Raw genomic sequence first — 7,635 nt, 5'->3', positions numbered from 1 at the left:
ACTAGCTGCTCCGAGGGAGGAAATGAGACGTTCTACTCTCAAACTGTGGGTTGCGACCCTTTGGGGGTCTAATGACCCTTTCACAGGGGTCGCCCGGGTCATAAGAGTAGTGAAATTACAGTTATGAAGTAGCAACAAAAATGATTTTATGGTTGTGGGGGGGATCGCCACAACAGGAGGAACTGTATGAAAGGGTCGCGGCCTTAGGAAGGTGGAGACCGGCTGGCTTAGGAGCCTCGGGAACTCCAGGGGCAGTTAGTTCTACCGTGCTCTATAAGGTCGCTAGGAGTTGGGATCACCTCTTTAGCAGTGAGTTTTCTGTGTATTTTGTTGTTGTTGTTGTTGTCAAGTCGTTTATTGAGAGGGAATGTCCATTTTAATCTTCCTGGGCTGGTTTTTAAATTTTTTTATTTTTCCTAGTGCTGTTGCTCTTGCTGCTAGCAGCCGCCTCCTCGGGTCCACTGCTGGCGGGCTCCCCCTTCGCAGGGAGCTGCTTCTTTTTCTTTGGGAAGCTCCCGCCATTTGCTGCCTCCTGAGGGTCACATGCAGGCTCCTTTCTGAGGAGAGGTTTCAGTTTCTTCCTCTTGGGGAGAGGTGTCCCTTCTGGGTCACTGCTGACCAGCTCCTCCTTCGAGCTCTTCTTCTTGGGTTTGGGGAGAGCAGAGAGAGCTGGGTCTTCAAATTCATTTTCCTGCGGAGCCTCCTGTGCCCTCTGCTTGTTCTTCTATTTGGGCCTTTCCCCGTTGGTCTCCTGCTCAGGGACCGCACACTCCTCAGGAGCACTGCTGTTTTCCTGAGACGCAAGGGCAAGGGCAGCCAGTCGCTTCTTTTCCTTTTTCAAGCGTTTCTTCTCCCGCTTCTCCAGCTTTCTAGTCATCTCCTCAGCGACCTCCTCCGCCTGAACCATTGCCTCCTTCATCATGTCCAGGTTCTTCCGGGGGACCTCCCTGGTCTCGTAGAAGGAGAGTTGTTCCTCGACTTGCTCGCGAAGCTTTTCCCCAAATACACTTGTGGGCACCCCAGAGAAACAATCAACCTGAGAGGCAATGCTATACTCGATTGCCAGGTATCAGGAGATGCGGCCTTTGTTCTTGGCAGCTGCTCGGCCAATGAAGGTAGAGTGGAAAATGAGTCCGTATTTAGGGGTGTTTCCCCTAGTCTTCAGGGCTCTGCAAGCTTGGTCCCTTTTGCTGGGCCCTGGGCATCACTCAGACACCAGGGCTGGCCCATCACTCCCACAGCAGAGGCCTGCATGGGTCAGGGGCCCTGGTCAGCCATCACTGTGATTCTGTGTATTTTTTATTAAGTGTTTAGTGACCTCTCATTGTGCTTTGAATTTGCATTTCCCTGGTGGCCAGTGATGTTGAAAAACTGTTCTAGAATTTACCTGCCATCCATCTCTCTTCTTTAGCGAAATGTTCATTCATGTCTCTGGCCCATTTTCTAATTTTGTTTATTTTATACAAATGACATTTTGCTATATATCTCATTGGGTCTCTTGGTTTTTCCTCTGTAATAGATAGTTATTATAACAAGTGACTGCCCTTTATCCAGGTATAGTTTATAATCAACAATGTTAACACATTTTAAACACACATTTTAATAGTTTTCCCAAATGTATATACCTGTAAGCATAGCCCTAACCAAGATATAAGACATTTCCCTCAACCCCAAGAGCTCCCTTCTAGCCTTGGCAATACATTCTAGCCCCTCTGGCCACTGGTCTAATTTCTATCCCCTACAGATGACTTTTGCTTGTTGCAGATTTCATGAAAGTGGAATTTGTGTCTGGCTTTCACTAAGCCTAATGTTTCTGGCAGGTGTGCACATTCAGAGTTCATTCCTTTTTATTGTTGAATAGCACTTACTGTATACATATTAATTTGTTTCATTTATTGATGGGCATTTGGGTTGTTCCCAGCTTGGGAGTTCTTGGCAACTCTGCTTTAATTTGCATATTAACCTCTCCTATGTTTATTAGCATTTAAATGATCGTCTCTCCCATGCTTGGTTCATTCAGCCCCGGACCCCCACCCTAATTTGGATCTGATCTTTTCCCTCTTGTTTTATGGAAATTCCTGGCATGGTTCTAACCTAGGTACTAGGCCCTGCTGGGCTTTAGACATGCCAACTATTTTCTCCTAATCTTGTCACCTTGCTGCTCACTTTGTCAACGCACCAATTCTTGGCATTTAATTCTGATTAGTCAAACTGACCCCTCCACCTTTTTTTATTTGTCCCTGTTGTTTGTGCCGTTGAGGTCACAAAGAGACTCCAACAGTTTCTATTATTGTCGTTCAGAGTTTTCTGGACACATTTAGATGTTTTAAGCCATATGGCGTCCACCTTTTCATGTGGGGATAAACAAGGTAGTCAGTGTTACACACTTTTCCCCCTATGAGCTGACCCACTCCTTCCGGACTTTGACATCTTGAGCATGTCCAGCCTTTATCAGAACCACCAGGAAAGCTTGTTAAAGCTGATTGCCAGCTCGCAGCCCGAGTTTCTGATTCAGTAGGTCTGGAATGGGTAGCAAAGAGATGCATTTCTAACAAGTGGCTAGGAGAGGCCATTGCCACTGACCAGGAGACCACACCTGGAGAATGAATGCCCTATACTAAACACATTCAACCTCAGTGATTTTTATTATTTTTCTCCATCTTACTGGCATCCCCAGGGCCCTCCCCCCTCCCCCCTCCCCGTGCTTCTTGCTTCAGCCCCATTCTGTACAGTCCCTGCCCTTCCCCTGCACTCCCTGCACCTGGGCTCTGCTCTGGAGCTGTCATTTATACACCTTGTGGAACAGCCCTAAGGTGTCCACCCACTTCCTCGCCATTGTCTTGTCTTGGCATGAGACTTTGGCAAGGGGCTCCCAGGCCGCTCCCCATCAAGCTCTGACATTGTCCTGGGTGACCTCAACATCCACATGAAAGACATCTCTGGCGTCTGTCCGGCCCCATCCCATCTCAGTCACCGAGGCCCACTGCATCACCAGCAAGGGCTCCATCAGGAACCCTTAGATGGCACCAGCGTCTTCTGGCTACTCCTGAGCAGCGGGGAGAGGGGTCACTCAGGGTACTGGTTTGGCTGCAAGTCCGGTTCGGCTCAACCCCCTGGCTGTCCTGCTTATTTGTTTCTCTGCTCCCCTCTCTTGACCCCTCGCTGCCATGACTCTCTTAAGCTGTGCTCCTTCCTCCTAGCTTGGAGAACGGCCCTTCCTTCAGCTTCAAGTAGCAAGTGGGGACCATCAAAGGAGACCCCCCCCATCCTTTTCTTACTTGTGTTGAAAGAGACCCAGACTCCTTTCATGGGGAGGATGGTGGTCTTGGTAGATATTGTGCTCAAATCCGAATGCAGTTATTTTAAATGTTTAAAAAAAAACAAAAAAGAACGGTCACCGGTTGGCTCTGTCTCACGGCGACCCCATGTCTGTCAGAGTGGAAATACGCTCCAGAGGGTTTTCAATGGTGGTGTTTGTTTTCAGTTTTCTTGGGATCCCAGGGATCTCTGGCTAGACTTGAACTACCAACCGTTTAGTTAGCAGCTGAGGTCTTCAACTGTTGACACCACCCAGGGGCTCCACTCCATTTTCAATGTGACGACCCAACAGATCAGTGTTTGACCCTTCCGGATGTGAGCCCTACCTCAGAGAAGGCTCCTTGGCCTGTGGTACACCAGCTCCTCCCAAGAGTTCACCTTGCCCCTGTGCTTCTTTCCCCCAAAGCAGGGGTTCTCCACCCCGAGGGCACATTCCACCCACACGGCCTGTCCAGGGTGTGGGGCTCAGGACCCCACCAAAGAGCATTATTAGAGGGGGTTACGCCAAAATACCTATCGCTAAAATGTTTGTACAGTCTTTCAGCAGAAATTGATTGTTTGATAGAAATATCCCCGTAGTTAGTTATGAACGCAGAACCGTTTCCCTAAGCCTGGCTTACATGTGCCAACATGCCCACAAGGTTAAAACCCTGTGTGACTTTACTTTTCCAACCTTCTCCTGAGCTCTGGCCAGGCCTGTCCTTTTTACGCACTCACACAGAGCCGTGTGCTTCCGTGTGCACGGGATGCAGGCAGGCCCAGGGTTTGTTGCTGTGTGTCACACTCTCTAATGTTCTAGCCACAATAGAGTGGGAGTTCGCATTTGTGAATGTGATGTCCGCGACTTCTTTTGAGAACGAAGTAGCACTTAAAGGAAACCAAATCCGGTCACACATTGGACGCTGTAGGACAGAGCAGGACTGCCCAGAGGGCTCCCAAGACTTCAACCGTGTCCGGAAGCAGACGCCTCCCCTGCCATTCCGAGAGCATTTGGAAGGTTCTGTGTTCGAGCCTAATTCTGAGCTTCTGGGTTGCAGAAGGCTCCTTATGACAGTGAGACCCCCAAATATATTTGCAGTCTCCATGTGGATTCTGCTTCCATTGAATTCTTTCTGGCCACTACTCAGGAATGTCCTTGGAGCCCCGGTGGGGTAGTGGGCTGATATCGCCTGGTCAGCAGTTTGAAATCCCTGGCAGCTCCTTCGGAGAAAGATTGGGCTTTTGACTCCCATAGACACTTAGCAGTTACAGTCTCGGAAATCCACAGAGGGCCTGTATGAGTCAGCATCAGTTCGATGGCAGTGGGTCCTTGGCAGAGTCCACTAGAATGTGGGTTACTGCCACTCCCTCACCAGCCAAGGAAGGGGCAGATTCCTCTGGGGACTTGCCTCGGTATATTCCTGATGGATATGTGGGAGGGGTTATTGGGGTCCCCTAGTTGAGTCAAACCCTGACTGCTTTGGCTGGACCTGTCTTGTAAGGTCTCTGTCTAGCATAATAAACGTGTCCCAATCATGGTCCCACTCCTACTTCTGTAGTCCAGCCTCCAACTGTGATATATTGAGCTGCGGCCAATGATGCTTTTTTTTCTGATCCCCAATACTTTATTTTATTTTGTGTGTGTTTTGTTTTGTTCTTCCCCCCCTCCCTGATTTTATTCTTATTATTTTTAATCGTTTTATTAGGGACTCATACAACTTATCACGATCCATACATACATCAATTGTGTTAAAGCACATCTGTACATTCACTGCCCTCATCATTCTCAGCACATTTGCTCTCCACTTAAGTCCCCGGCAGGCATCAGGTCCTCATTCCTCCCGCCCGCCCGCCAATGATGCTTTCACAGCAGTTTCCTTTGTCCTCCATGTCCCATGGCAGCCATGGCTTCTCTGTCACCCCTTGGATGCGGAAAGGAACTGGTGCTAATGGTCTCCCTTGTCCGGAGCGTCTCTCTCTGCCTTGTCTTTTTCCTGTTAGTACTGAAAGAACGGTCCACTCGAATTCTACTCGAGACTTGGGGTCTCTTTGGTATCCTATCGCACCTTTGGTCAGCAGCCTGTCACTTAACCATGACTGCACCAGGGCTCTTCGTGCAAGGAGAAAAGGGAGAGAGATGTAAAAAGACGTCTGCTCACTTGCTAGGAGTGTGGAAAGCGATGCTGCTGTACTTCAGCGCAGACAGGCTGTAGAAAACCATTGTTCTGACAGGAACCCTGGTGGCGCTGCTGGTAAAAAATACCACATTGAAGAAGTTTACAACGGTATCTGTAAATTAATATTACAAATATAGCTATAAAATGTGTAGACTATTATTACAAGTATAGTCACAAATTGCTTTGCTTATTATTGTCTGATTAACATTGATACTGGGCATTAGTAAGGATTCTGTATGGTCTGTATGGGGGACACAAAACCTAGAGATGCCACTAAATTCTAGTGCACACTGCCTGCCATCCACGTAATTCTGATGCATGAGTTTCTGAGGCTGGAAATCTTTATGCGATTACAAAGCCTTACCTTTCTCCTACAGAGTGGCTGGTGCTTTCGAACTGGTGGCCTTGCTGTCAACAGCAAAAGAAATAACCACTAGACCACCAGGGCTCTGGGGGGATGTCACTGAAACGCAAACCATACTCACTGCACCATTGAGTCAATCTCAATGCACAGAGACCTATAGAGCAGGGGAGAGCTGCCTCTTTATAGGAGTAGAAAGCCCCATCACTCACCAGAGGAGCTGTTGTGGTTTTGAACTACTGACCTGGTGGTTAGCTGCCCGATGCATAACCACTACACCACCAGGGCTTTGGTGATCCCACTGGGTGATTTCAATCCTTATCTCTGGGGATGGGGCCTGGAGGCTGGGGAGGCTGAGCTCGGGAAACTGCCCTTTCCCTGTCTTCTACAGCCTCACTTTCAGCTCGTTTACATCTAAAAGAGTTTGAACACCCTCACACTTCTCCCATTCCAACAACAACCCAACACGTCCACAAACACGCACACAAACAGCTCTGGACTTCACAGGCCACCACAAGCTCCTGCACACCCTGGAGCTCAGACTGGGAAACTTGCCATCCAATTTCAAGACCCCTGGCACAGCCCCTCCGGCTTCAGTGTTTCTGGATCACACCAAGGGGTCTTGTTAAAAGGCAGACGTTAGATGCAATAGGTCTGGGGTGACTAAAAGAGACAGAGTGCTTATTCGTTGCCCTGTCTAACTGTAACCCCAAAGTGCAAACGGGTGGAGTTGGTGTAAACTCCTAGAAACACTGTAGGACGGAGTACTGCAGCCTCCAGGATTTATTAAAGTGTAACCTTCCAGGAAAAGGCGCCGCCCAGGTGGGGTGGTGGGTTAAGCACCAGACTGGTATTCACAAGGTCAGTGGTTTCCAAAACTCTAGCTGCTTTGTGCGAGAAAGATGAGGCTGTCTGCGCCGGCGAAGACTTACCGGCTCAGAGGCCGTGTGAGTTGGGAATCGGCTTGATAGCAGTGAGTTTGATTGTGTAGTTTATTTAGTCTTTACAGAAGGAAACGGTGCCATCTTCCCCTGTCCCACAGGGCCAGGGATGAACTGTGGACTTCTCGGTGGCACACGAGCGCTGAGACACTGCACTGGGGCTCACAGGCCTTGTTGGGTGACTGAAGGACTACGTCACTGCTGGGCAGACCCTGTCCTCCCATGAGACCTGCTTACTTTCTCCTTTCAGCCACTCTCCTCTTTCCCTCTGGGCCCTCCACTGGCTGCCCTGGGGCCTCCAGTGCCAGAGGATCTGAGAAAACAAAAGAAAAGCTGAGCACACAGGAGATCTCAATGCGAAATATCTCTTCCCAGCCCCCAGGCACCATCTATTTCAGCAGCTAACTGGCTTGGTAAACTAGACCGGCCAACCTTTCCCTGGAAATTGCCCCTCTCCTAGCTAAGCAGCCTGCTGTTGATAGGGCCTGGGCCAGTGGGTTCCGACTCCTAGCGATCCTGTGTTCAACAAAGGAGATTCTGTCCCCTCTGTGCCAGCCTCACCACTGTGGCTGAGGAGCAGCCGGCGGAAGGGGTTAAGCCGTTTACTGACAGGGGGAGGCCTCCCTCACAACACTGGAGATGCTCTGCAAAAGGTCAGATGTTTCCAGAATCTCAACAGACAGCCTGTGTCTGTTTAAAGCGAAAGACAGTGAGTTCCCGGCATCCAGCCAGCCCTCATGGGCAGTTCTTGCCTGGTTCTGAGGACAGCTGGCCAGATGCCCAGTCAGAGAGCACTCCCGGCCCTCACCCTCCTGATGGCCGAGGAGCTCCCAGAGTTCTGAGAACCCTAGCCTGGCAG

At 49.6% G+C, this 7,635-nt stretch overlaps 1 non-coding gene and 1 pseudogene across 1 annotated transcript; both read right to left on the bottom strand.

Moving 5' to 3' along the window:
* Positions 1-397: 397 nt before the first annotated feature.
* LOC142455959 (uncharacterized) lies at positions 398-1,201 on the bottom strand (annotated as a pseudogene).
* A 1-nt stretch (position 1,202) lies between these two features.
* LOC142457658 (small nucleolar RNA SNORD86) lies at positions 1,203-1,288 on the bottom strand. Its single transcript, XR_012786356.1, has one exon. It is a non-coding gene; the product is annotated as a small nucleolar RNA SNORD86 (small nucleolar RNA).
* Positions 1,289-7,635: the final 6,347 nt, after the last annotated feature.

Source organism: Tenrec ecaudatus, chromosome 9 (assembly GCF_050624435.1).
Source record: "Tenrec ecaudatus isolate mTenEca1 chromosome 9, mTenEca1.hap1, whole genome shotgun sequence".
NCBI classification, from domain to species: domain Eukaryota; kingdom Metazoa; phylum Chordata; class Mammalia; order Afrosoricida; family Tenrecidae; genus Tenrec; species Tenrec ecaudatus.
The sequence above is the reverse complement of the archived record's forward strand: the minus strand, read 5'-3'. Positions and strand labels throughout refer to the sequence as shown.